Source organism: Mustela erminea, chromosome 15 (assembly GCF_009829155.1).
Source record: "Mustela erminea isolate mMusErm1 chromosome 15, mMusErm1.Pri, whole genome shotgun sequence".
Lineage (NCBI taxonomy): Eukaryota > Metazoa > Chordata > Mammalia > Carnivora > Mustelidae > Mustela > Mustela erminea.
The window spans coordinates 10702802-10715315 of NC_045628.1; the positions used below are offsets into that span (position 1 = coordinate 10702802).

At 39.2% G+C, this 12514-nt stretch overlaps 1 protein-coding gene across 3 annotated transcripts in view; it reads right to left on the minus strand.

Moving 5' to 3' along the window:
* The window catches only part of PCCA (propionyl-CoA carboxylase subunit alpha), a 394384-nt gene that overhangs the window by 81510 nt on the left and 300360 nt on the right, over window positions 1-12514 (minus strand). The gene's annotated exons all lie outside the window — the stretch shown is intronic.

Genomic DNA, 12514 nt, shown 5'->3' on the forward strand with positions numbered 1-12514 from the left:
TCTCCCATCTCCATAACCACCGCCATCCATCACCCAGCTGCCTAGTCTTCACTCTTACCTGGCATCTGATCCGTCCATCTTTTCTGGCTTCCCGCCCAAATAAATGCCAAAGTAGCTCAATTCTTACCATCTTGCCTGCTACCACCTTAATCTAAGCCAAGGCTTGATGCACTCTTTCTGTAAAGGGCCATGAGGTCAATGTTTTAGGCTTTCTGAGGCAAAATTGAGGATATGAGGTAGTTAGTTATAGAACAAGAAAGAAAACGGATTTTCACAATTTTTTGGACAACATTCAAAATATAGTAATACCTAAGCACAATTTTTTGGTAACACTAATAAGGAAAATCCCTTATTTAGGGATAAAATTCTATTTAATTGGGGCTTAAAGTTAGTGTTCTCTGTCATCAAAATCAATGGCAAGCAAATATGCATCTGTTAATGCTGATCTGCAATGCAATTCTACCTCTTTCACCTTATTGTTTCTGAAGATTTTATTTATTTGAGAAAGAGAGCGTGCGCATGACCACAAGCAAGGGGGAGCAGCAGAGGGAGAGGAAGAAGCGGGCACCCTATCGAGCTGGAAGCCTGAACTGGGGCTCCATCCCAGGACCCTAGGATCATGACCTGAGCCAAAGGCAGATGTTTAACCAATGGAGCCACCCACGGGCCCCGCTGTTACACCTTTGAAAATACCTTCTCGCCACAGACAGGTTCTGCTAAATACGGACAAGAAGCCTCAAGCACAGGGCTTTCCTTAAGCACACTCATTGCTTGGAGGGCATTTACAGGATTCTGTTACGATTCCTCTCCTGATAAGTGCCTTCGGGCTCACCATACACGGCAGTTGGGTCACTTCCGACTCTAGGCTAGGTGGAAGAGCTCGCCTGCACGAGGAGATGGATGTTAAATATGGACATTTCCTTTGCTCTTGTATGGAAGTTTGAAAAACGCTGCTGAAACTGCAGTTCACTTCCTGTTTTAATCTTTTGACAGCCTGGGAAGTGTAAAAAGCAGCTTGACATTAGCTGTAATTCGAACATTACTTGTCAAAATGGTATTACCACAGTATAAATTTTGCATGTAAGTACTGTTTTGTCTTGCAATTTTAGGTTGAGTTCATTAACAAACATCAAATCTGCAGCACAAGCTAATTTTCAAAGCCATTCGATGTTTGATACAACGGCTGAGGGTGGTTCTTCTTATTCGGAAAAATTTAAATCTTGGTTCTGAGCTCAAAAACATCAACAAATTTTACCACTGCTAAGTCTCTGAATTGCTATGTGATAGGGAAAAACCAGGGTATTAGGGTTCTACTTACAAATTCCAGAAGCATTGACAGCAAATAACTAACAAACTATTAACTAAATAACTATTCCAGTAAAACTGTATTTACGGCCACTGGAATCTAAATGTCACATACTTTCCATGTGTCATAAATCGCTATTCTTCTTGTAAATTTTTTCCAACCATTTAAAAACGTAATAACCACTCAACTTGGGAGCCGTACAGAAACAGGCCACGGGCTGGATTTTGCCACCTCCTGGTCTCGGCCATCAGCAGCTTTCACCTGGCCCACTACACGGATCAAACGAACGTTCACTTAATCCCACCACTGCCCCTATGGTCTAGCCTCCTCACAGCAGTGATTTTAAATCGCATCGCTTCATTCTTCTACTCAAAACCCTTCAAAAAGTTCACAGTAAGAACTGAATAAAACCCAAACCTTTTGGCCTACAAAGACCCCTAATACCATCTAGTCCATGCCTATCTTCTCCTACTCTTCTAAGCTATACTGAAGATGCTGGCCTTCCTCTGGGCCTCTGCACAAACCAGGCTTGTGCCTGTCTCAGAGCCTTTGCACTTGCCATGCCTGCAACTTGGGAATTTCACCCCCTAAATTTTTATGTGGCTGCCCCCTTCTCCTCCTAGGTCTCAACTCAATGTATGCTGTTTAGAAATAACTTTCCAGCCACCCTTGCTAAAGCTACCTCCATTAGGTACTTCCTGTGAAGTACCCTATCTTATAGCCTTCATCGATCTTCTTAGTGCTCAAATTACCTTGTGTGTTTACACCTTTGGGATCTACATCCCTATTGTAAATGTTGTACATGTTCGGGGGCGGGGGCAGTGGCTAGGAGAGTGAGGGGGAGAGCGCAGGAAGAAGAGAACTGCCCAAACCTGACACGGCTCCGCAATAAGGACTGGTATCATAAAAAATGGAGAAATAAAATTTCATTCAAACTGGAATTCATCTCTATACAAAACCCAGGAATACACAATTTTCCCACAGTTCATGATGAAGACAATTAGGTTTTAGAATTCACAAAGAACAAAGTATCAGAGCTTACAAAGAGTCGGAGATGCCAAAACAAACACAAACTGACCATCTGACAAGCCAGTAACAGAAAGTAAAATAAAATCAAAATTAAGACTTTTATTTTCATGAAACATACCCCATCCCTATTCAAATATTTTCTCCAAGTGTTTTTTTACCCCTTTTCCTAGTTTAAGTGGCAATTTAGAGCTAGATAAAAACTCCTTCTGTTCTTATTTTGATATTCTGCTCCAACATTTACAAAACACAGACCTTTTTTTTCTTTAAAGAAAGAATATTCAAGAAGTAAGACTTTGATTACTGAAACGACTTCAGGATTTGCGGGAATCAAATTCACAGAAAATTAGCAAAGGCCGTTCACTCAAAAAAAGAAAAACATTCACAAAATAATGCTCCAAAAATATCTTTCTGGGATAATGAAATCAGAGGCAATTTCACCTTTAAAAAGTAATCTCACTGAACAGTAAGAGGAAGAAATAGTAATAGTTTTCTTTTTCCCCTCGCTGATATCCAGCATGATAACGTGCGGTAAAGGCCAATTACTACGGGATTTGTCTTATCGCGCTCCGCGGCAGCTGCTTGCATTCTTTTCCACATTTACACAATCGGTGTTTATACTATGCAAAATTCTCTCCTTCTGGCAGCTACTAAAATATCATTTTCTAGTAAACAGATAGTAGAGGAGAAAAAAAAACACGTGGGGGGAGGAGCAAGGGGAGACGAAGAATGACATTTTCCCATTATAGTAAATTTTTAAAAGCAGCTCCAAATCATAAAACCAGTGCCACTAGAGACAAGAAAACAGCTAAGCTTCTGGGACTCCATTACAAAAGCAGGTAGAGGTGTCAAAATTAATATTTTAAATTATAGTTGTAAATACATCCCAGCTGTTAAATTGTGATTAAATTTTTCAAAGCGTAGTGAAAGGAGTTATTTCTGTTCTCCTGGTGGGCTTGTTTCTAAGATGTGTAACTGTAATTGATGTTTTCAGGAATGTGAAAAGGAGATGGTTAATAATTACTCTCTCGTTTCCTACTTCTTTGGAAAAAAATACCAACCTCCACTTACAAAGTTATATATTTATATATCCTATACGTCCTAAATAGATGGTTTCATATTACATTTGATAACTCTAGAGTAATCACATGCACATAGTACAAAATAACAGCTAATTACTTCTAAAGGGATGGGGAGAAACAGCTGAAAAACACGGAAAACATTTATTTTGGGACTAAAAACAGAAGATCGCTTCCAGAGCCACTTTTTTTTTGATACTGGCAAAATATAAGCAAACACATAAGCCACTTACTTAATTTTCTAATTAAAATATTATTAAAATATTTACTTCAGCATCTATGCACATTTATAAGAATTATAACAAAAGTATCTTCCCAGAAGATGTGAGCATTGCTTTCACCTACAAAACTTAAAAAAAAGAAAATAGCTTCTTTTCAACGTCCCTTACTCAAGAGGTACGAGACGCAATTCATTTTCCTCAAAAAAAAGGAGAAAAGTTTAAAGCTTAAAAATCTATTCAAACTCTGGGTAGACAAGCATTTGCAAACATATCACAGTTATTCAATCTGCAAACACAACTACAGCTCTACCATATTCATGTGCTTATATATAATATTCTATATCACACGGGCCCACTGAGCATTTTAAGTTATCATGTTATGTAATCTATTTAACATCGCAATCAGTGCACAAATAATCCATTTAATCTGGCATTCTGCGGTAAATAACATGACATTCCCGTGACACTATTCCCAATGTGTCTGCTTTAACATAGAAAATTAGTTCCACTTAGCTGAGTATCAATAACCTATTCATCGTAGAACGCACCAGTGCTGCAGTCAGCTTTGCACTGTTATTTATCATAAATTTATCTTCTCTTGAAAATATTTAAGAAAGAATATGAGAAATAAAAAGAAGAAAAGCCTTCAAAGGTACATCATGAATAGCTTCACATCACACAAACGCAGAGACTGTTAAACCTTAGCAGGATCGCAAGATATTTTCAAAAGTATTTAGCTACTCTTCAGGCCTGTAGACAACCTGCTGTGAGCAGGTGGATAGAAGAAATCATGCCACACAAAGAAACAGGCCAATAGCAGGCGGCAGCTCTGCCTGCAAATGTTCAAACAACGTGACCACGCGAAATGAAAATCTAGTATGTAAAATGCTGGCAAGAAGCAACACATTAAATCCCAGCAGACAAATTACACCATAAGGAATGGAAGAAGTATTTGAATTGTTCAGAGTAAAACTGAAGGGCCTCTTTCAAGGTCACAAGGAATGCTGCATAGGAATAGAGTATAGTCACAGAAATTTAAAAAAAATAAAATAATATAAAATTCTATTTGAGCAGCCTGTTCCAAGCTACAGAGGTGCTAGGGTGTGTGGAGACAATACAGCGAGCTCTACACCTACAAAACATGGCAAATCTTTTGTTCCAACCCTTCATTATATGCTGTAAGCAGGGAATCATTCCACGTATTACAAGTAGTCCTAAGTTTTGTTACAATTCTAAAATAAAATGTGAAAGTTCGTCAACTAGAGGATAAATTCATCTTCTGCTTAAAAATGAATTTAATTCATCCACTCCTAATTTTAAATGATAAAAGCCAAAACTGGTTGACACATAGGGGAGCACAAAAAAACCAGTATGTTTTTCTTCTAGGAGCACTCTCTTATTTACGACAGGTTTCTTTTGTAAGCGACCCACTAGCCACCTGTGTCTACTGAGGACCTGGAATGTGACTACAACGACTGAGAAATTAAATTTTCCATTTTATTTAATATTAAGTAATTTAGGGCGCCTGGGTGGCTCAGTTGGTTAAGTGACAGTCTTTGGCTCAGGTCCTGGTCCTGGAGTCTGGGGATGGGGGTGGAGTCTGGCACGGGGATCCCTGCTGGGCGGAGAGTCTGCTTTTCCCTCTGACCCTCCCCCACTCATGCTCACTGGCTCTCTCGCTCTCTCTCTCTCTCTCATGCTCCCTCTCTCAAATAAATAAATAAAATCTTTTAAAAATATTAAGTAACTTAAACATAGACTCTGTAGAATATAATTTTCTTTACACACAATTTCCTTGTTCTGGTATGACTGCATTTCACATTCATAGTTCTGTTGCTTCTAAGCTATTACGGGTATATATGCACGCCAGGGAAGTGTGTTGTTTCTGGTATCACATTAATAATTTTTTGTATTATTTCATCTTGAAATGCTAACATTTTGAATACACTGAGTTAAACAAAATGGTTTAGTGAAATTAATCTCACTTGTTTTTACTTTCTTAGGGTGGCTACTAAGAAACTTAAAATTGCGTATATATGGTTCATTAGATTTCTACTGGACAGTGCTGCTCCAGTCTGTAACTTTTTAAACTGGTAATTTGAAAATGAGATTATACCTTCCCACACCAGAAATGAGAAATGATTGTAGGTTTTCAGATTATACCCCTAAGACCTACTTTATAAACATCATTACTGATGGATTCTCTATTTGCAATGGAAATAATAGAAAAATACTGGTATATACCCAAAAAAACAACAATGAAAAAAGGAAATATGAAATACTCTCATTTTATTTTCCTTGACTATCTGAGGAAAACTTGGTTTAGTTATTATATGAAGAAATAGATTAAAACCTTATAAAATTTCTGGAGGACCTAGAAGTATCTTCAAGAGTTTTTGATGTTTGTGTGCTCATTCTTCAGTATAAATCACTTCATTTCAAAATACAGGGTCCTCCCCCTTTCAGATACACGGATCACTAGCTCTACACTTAAAGTTACTAACAATGATTAGAATTTCTGTCCGTGAATATGACTTTCTAGACGTCAGAAAAGAAAAAGACTTAAAGCAGCCATGTGCGTAAGTTGAAGTAAGAGGTTGTGCAGTAGACGTAGCTGAACGATGAGTTATTAGTGATGCTGGGGAAGAGAGAGCTCAAGCAATGGGTGCACAAAACTCTGAGAGAAAGAAAATCAGGAACAGTCTGAACTGAACCTTTTTCTATACCTATCAATAGGTGGTACTATTGGCCTTAAACAGTGTAGGAAAATTAGGTTATTTCCTTGACTGGAAAGAAATGTGCTTGGTGAGCACAATACTTTTGGGAGTGGTCTTTGCTCTCGCAAGAACTACGGTGGTTCTGTATCCAGAGAGATCAAGCTGCCATGTTCTCTAATAGAGAACAGATTCTGCAACTATCAGAAAGTTGGGAATTAAAGAGAATTGATAAAACAGCTAAGAAGGCTGTCATATGAACAAAGTCTAATTCAATGCAGTCTTAGAGAAATAAAATCTAAATCTTGAAAGTACAGAAGAGGCAGATTTGTTTTGTTGTTGTTGATTTTATTTATTCATTTATTTGAGAGCGAGCGAGGGAGGGAGCACACAGTGGAGTGGGGAGCAGAAGCTGACTCCACACTGCGCGGAGCCTGATACAGGGCTCGATCCCACAACCCTGGGTCACCATCTGAGCTGAAACCAAGAGTCCATGCTCAACCGACAAATCCACCCAGGCGCCCAAGGCAGATTTATTTCTGAAATTACAAAATGCAAGATGACTATCCATCCACTCATCCATTTGGTTGCTGAGCCTTTCCATGGGCCAGGAAGTCAGCAGGGCAGTGCTAACTGAAGGGTTAATCAAAACTGAAAACTTTGATCAATTAAAGGAAGTAAGTAACCTATGACATTCATTATCCAAATGATGGTACACACCAAATTACAGTTTATTTTTTAAAGAAATTAACGGATATGCGCATCTTGGTGGCTCATTTGTTAAGCGTCTGCCTTTGGCTCAGGTCATGATCCCAGTGTCCTGGGATCGAGCCCTACGTCAGACTGTTTGCTCAACAGAAGCCTGTTTCTCCCTCTCCCTGTTCCCCTGCTTGTGTTCCCTCTCTGGCAAATAAATAAACATAACTGAAAGAAAGAGAAAGAAAGGAAGAAAGGAAGGAAGAAAGGAAGGCAGGCAGGAAGGCAGGAAAGAAGGGATAATATCAAGCTCATGAGGTTTACCAATGAAAACCAGGAAAGTAAATAATGTGATACGACTGAATTTGATTGGATGAACAGGGAGCTAAGTCCTAAAGCAAAGCTTTGCTTTCTACCCAACTATTTTATCATCTAGTCAGATAAAGACGCTAACTGCTACTTTTCATGTAGCCACAGGGATTCAGTAATAAAACTAAACAGGTGCTAAGTACTCATATTTTCTTAAGTAAGAAGCTAGACTAGCTACCTAACAGAACATGCTAAGAACTACAAAACCAACAACTGCCCATCTTCCCCTTCAAAAGCATATGAAAGAAATTAAAAATTAATCAGTGGAGGCTGAATTATTAAGCTAAGAACTCAAGGTTGAACACTTTTAAGTGAAAGGCATTTTAAGAGAATCACTTGGTTTTCCATGCATCTCCTGGATTTTGAGGGACATGTACATAAGGCTAACAATTGTTTTGGTGACAAAAAGAGAGAAGAGTATGATGAGGCATGCATTGATGATTATTTCTTGTGTCCCAATGTGGACTGTGCAGAAGCGGCCCAGCCTGGGTCATTATGAGAGACCCTACTCAACAGGAAAATCTGGAGGGATGAGAATCGGGGGGACAAAGTCAACTGGAAAAAACAGAATAAGCTTTAAGGCTTCTACAGGTGAGAAATTCTCCCAAAGCCACAAAAAGCATCCTTGAAGACAACGGCCAACTTTAGATGTTTGCCATGCCCCCAGAATAATGAATGACAGGTTACATTAGCCCGGGTCACTCAAGTTCTTCCTACCATGTTCCTCCCCTCCTTACCCCAAACTGCAACTTTGGAGAAAGCCCAGATGACAAGTAAGAAGTGAGAGAGGATATAAAGCAAGAGAGAAGAAACCAACAATACTCTCATCTTTCCCAAAAAATTTCTGTCTTGAGGAGGAACTGAGGATGGGAAGAGAGGTTATATCAGTTTTGACATTACAGTGAACTTGATTTTCAAACACACCCCCTCCTGGAGTGCCTGGGTGGCTCAGTCCATTAAGCATCTGCCTTTGGGTAGGTCATGATCTCAGGATCCTGGGATGGAGCCCCACATCAGGCTCTCTGCTCTGCAGGGAGTCTCTTTCTCCCTCTGCCTCTTCCTCTGTGCACTCTATCTCTCCCACTCTCTCTCAAATAAATAAAAAAATAAATAAATAAACACACCTTATCCCAAGTAGAAAACTGATTGCATATCCCCTTGTAGTAACTATATGACAGAACTGTTTATGATTTTATGCAGGGGATGAAAGAATAAGCTGAGAAAATGGGTTTGAAAGAAGAGTTATAAATAAATTTTTTAAAAAGTTTCTTCTACTTGCACTAGAAAAGTTCCATTTGTGCAGTAAAGTGGTTACCTGGTTAAGAAAAAAAAAAAGATAAAGGAAGGCCAATTATTAGGAAGTACTCAGAATGTTTTCTCAATAACTATCTAAATGAATCTTATTCTACAATAAGGTACCACTTCATACCCATTAGTATTGTTATACTAGAACAAAACCACTGCGGGGGGGGGGGAGCATTGGTGAATATGTGCAGAAATTGTAATCCTTGCACAATGCTGGTAGGACTATAAAATGGTGCAGCCACTGCGGAAAAAGGATAGTGGTTCCTAGAATATTAAACATAGATTTACTACACGAGCCACTAACAGAGGATCAGGATTCACAAAAATATGAACTTTTATGAATCAATAAGAAAAAGAAATACTCCAATAAATAAAAATGGGCAACAGCCATGAACAAGTAGTTTGCAGAAGAGAAAACAGGAGTGTCAATAAATATATTTTTAAAATGCTCATTGTCATTACTAACCAATATATGTAAGATCACACAGAGATACCACTTAAACCCACCAGTCAGGAAAAACTTAAATAGTCTGGATACCAAGAGTTACCTAGGATGTGAAGCCAGATTGTTAAATTGTTCCAGGGTCCAGATCCTGGCTCTTCTATTTATTAGCAGAATGCTCTGGGTGAGTAATTTAGTATTTTTAAGGCCTCAGTTTCCCCAACTGCAAAATGCAGGATAACTAGTACATTGGATTGGTGTGAGGATTAAATACTTTGATACAGATGAATTGTATAGAAAAGTCAGTGCCTGACACAGTAGGTGTACAATTAGGTTTTCTTATTATTCATATTCTTGATAGCAGCACTGTTGGTAGACACATATATTGGTACAGCCACAGAGGAAAAACCCTTCAGCATTACTGGGCAGGATTAAGAATATAGTCCCTGCAACCAGCTGTTCTATTTGCATATTCCTTGAAGAAATTCTTCAAGAAGAAACACAAAGAGAAACATTCATAGAAGCAGTGTTTGTTCTGAAAACAAAGTAAGTAACACAACATCTACCGAGGAGAGAAGGAATAAATTGTGGTATATTAACATGACTTAATAACATATAGCATGGAAATAAAGAAAGCTACATGCATCCAATGACCAATCTCACAAACATGAGCAACTCACAGAAGCAGAGAGAGAGTACGGTGCCAATGATGTAAACTCAAAAGCTGACAACATACTGTTTACAGTATGGACATGTAACATTCCTACAGAAGAGGAAGGGAGAGATGCACTTAAAATGTATTTAAAGTGCAATTTAAAAACTGAGATGGTAGTTACCTCTAGGGGGCAGGAGGAAGGATTTAATTAAAAAAGAGCACAGAGGAAAGGCAGTAGTACTGGGAATGTTTCCTTGTTTAATCCGGATGGTAAATATTCGGGTTTTTGTTGTGTTCTTTAGCTTTTATACAAATTAATATATATTTGTGTACATAAAATATTTAGTAAGGAAAAGTTTAAAAGTAAGCACAAAAATTCAGGAGGAAAAAACCTAGTCATTATTACTATAAAATCACCTGAAAAACACCTGTGGTCACGTCCACCCTGTAGTTCTTCTTTGAAACACACAGTAGCATTTTCATAGCTATTTGTTTGGAGGTACTGAGCTGAAAGGCTTGGGCAACTCAGCCCAGGAAATCAGCGCCGAGAAAAGGGAGCCGGGCACAAACCCTGAAGATCTGCCCGGGCTCACGGCAAGCGGAGGAGACAGCTACAAAGAACACTATGAAGCCACCACTCATTCTGTCTTTTCAAATCCCTTCACCACAAATGCTCTTGTCTGGACGGAAGACATTCGGAGAGAAGATGATTCCCCTCCTCCGTTTCTGGAACAGGCCCTAACTTCTCTCCCCATGTTCAATCTCACTTTCCATCCATCCTCTCTCCACGATGCAACTTGAACCGAGTTCCTCCTAAACTCCGACGCTCTCCAGACCATCACTTCCTTCGGGAACACTCGTCCACGGATCCACCAGCCAAGGGTAAAGCAGAGGCCACACTGTGTCATCAGCAAGGCTTCAAATGACTTGGCTCCTACCTACTTCACTTTTTTGCTCAGGACACCCAGCTTGATCTCCGACTGCAAAGACCGGAAGCGGTGGTTCTCAGACAGCTTGCCCTGGTCCAGCAGCAGGAGCATTACCTGGGAACTTACTAGAAATGCACACCAAGCCCAGAACAACTGAACTGGAGCAAACTCCGGGGGTGGGCCCGGCCATCTGAACTTTATCAAGCCTTCTGGGTAATTCTGAAGCACACCAAAGTTTGAGCATCACTGGTTTAAACCATGAATGAAAGGTAAATTATTATTTGAAGAACTCTGATAGAGAAACCCAAGAAGTACTATATAGCACAGTGGTCAGAAGCCCACACTCTGGGGTCACCCTGCCAAGGTTCGAATTTCTGCACAGCCTCCTCCTAGGAAGGTAATCACAGAACAGCTGCTTAGACTGCCTCGGCAGAGCGGGACACTTCACGGCATCGGTCCCACAGAGAGTCTGCTCGGACTTAAATCCCGGCTCTACCTGCTACCAGCCATGTGACCTTGAGCAAGTCATGTACATTCTCTGAGCCTCAAGGGCCTCATTTACGAAAGTGCCAATAATAGTACCTACTTCACACAGCTGCCGTGAAGATGAAATGAATGTAACTGTACCGTGCTCAGAACCGCTCCCGATACGCAGTAAGTACCATGCAGTATATATTCTCATTAAGTTACTAATTTCATGGGGACCACATTATGTTTTGGAGATTAAAAAAGTCAACTAATGTTCCTAACAAGTGAATAAATGCTAATGCTCATAGCAAGTGAACATTAGGAAGGAAGAACTTTCCTCAGAAAGTTTCCTTGCTTTTTTTTTTTTTTTTTTAAGGTAAATGAGTTTGTTTGGTTTGTATCCGGCATACCATTTATACCTTTCTGAGTTTATTTCCTTCCAATGAAATAGTACTTAACTGGAAGCAATGACCTTTCCAAAGAGTTGGGGGGGGGGGTGGTCTTGCCTAGAGGGGTCATTGAGTTCAGAGTAATGCCTTTTTTAAAAGCAAAGAACTCACAAAGAATGAGAAGGGATTTATTGAACACTCTCCCAATGATAGGGAAAATATTTCTGGGAATTATTCTAAGAACATATCCAGTGTTAACATAGCTAAAACTAACTCTCCATGTAAAAGTGCTATCAAGTTACCTACCTGCACTCACTGAGAAGGAAACTGAAAATATCATGATACACCAATTTGGACAGCAGGACTTCCTAGCTCTCTGCTCACTGCTAGATCATCATACTGTGTCCCCTGACTGGAACACGCATGTCTGGCCACAGCATGTTCAGTGCAGAGCACATTCGACTGAACGTAAACAAGTATGACAAACCCAGATTTTCTGAAGACAAAATAAATGGATCTACATAATGTGAAATTATGCAATGGTATTTTTTCCAAGGGTCTCAAAGTGTTCAAACTCATCTTTAGAATATGAAAGAAAATATGAGAGAGAAAAAATATACTGGACCAAGTTACAAAACCGAAGTCAAAATTTATAGCTCATTACTGAGAATTCCGTATTTCTTAGACCCATAAAGATAATATGCCAATTAAGCCTGGCTTAGAAATTAGTTTAGTCATCAAATATTTACTGGAGGTTTCTGGAATACCTCCCTCTCTAACAGAGGTATATGTAAGAATCTGACGTACAGAAGTATTTATATGTGAGTCTCTCGATGTCTCTAGGTTCTAAAAACCAGTTACCTGTGCAAAATCAAGTTAGGACAACATAAAAATATTTTTGTTAAAAAAACAACA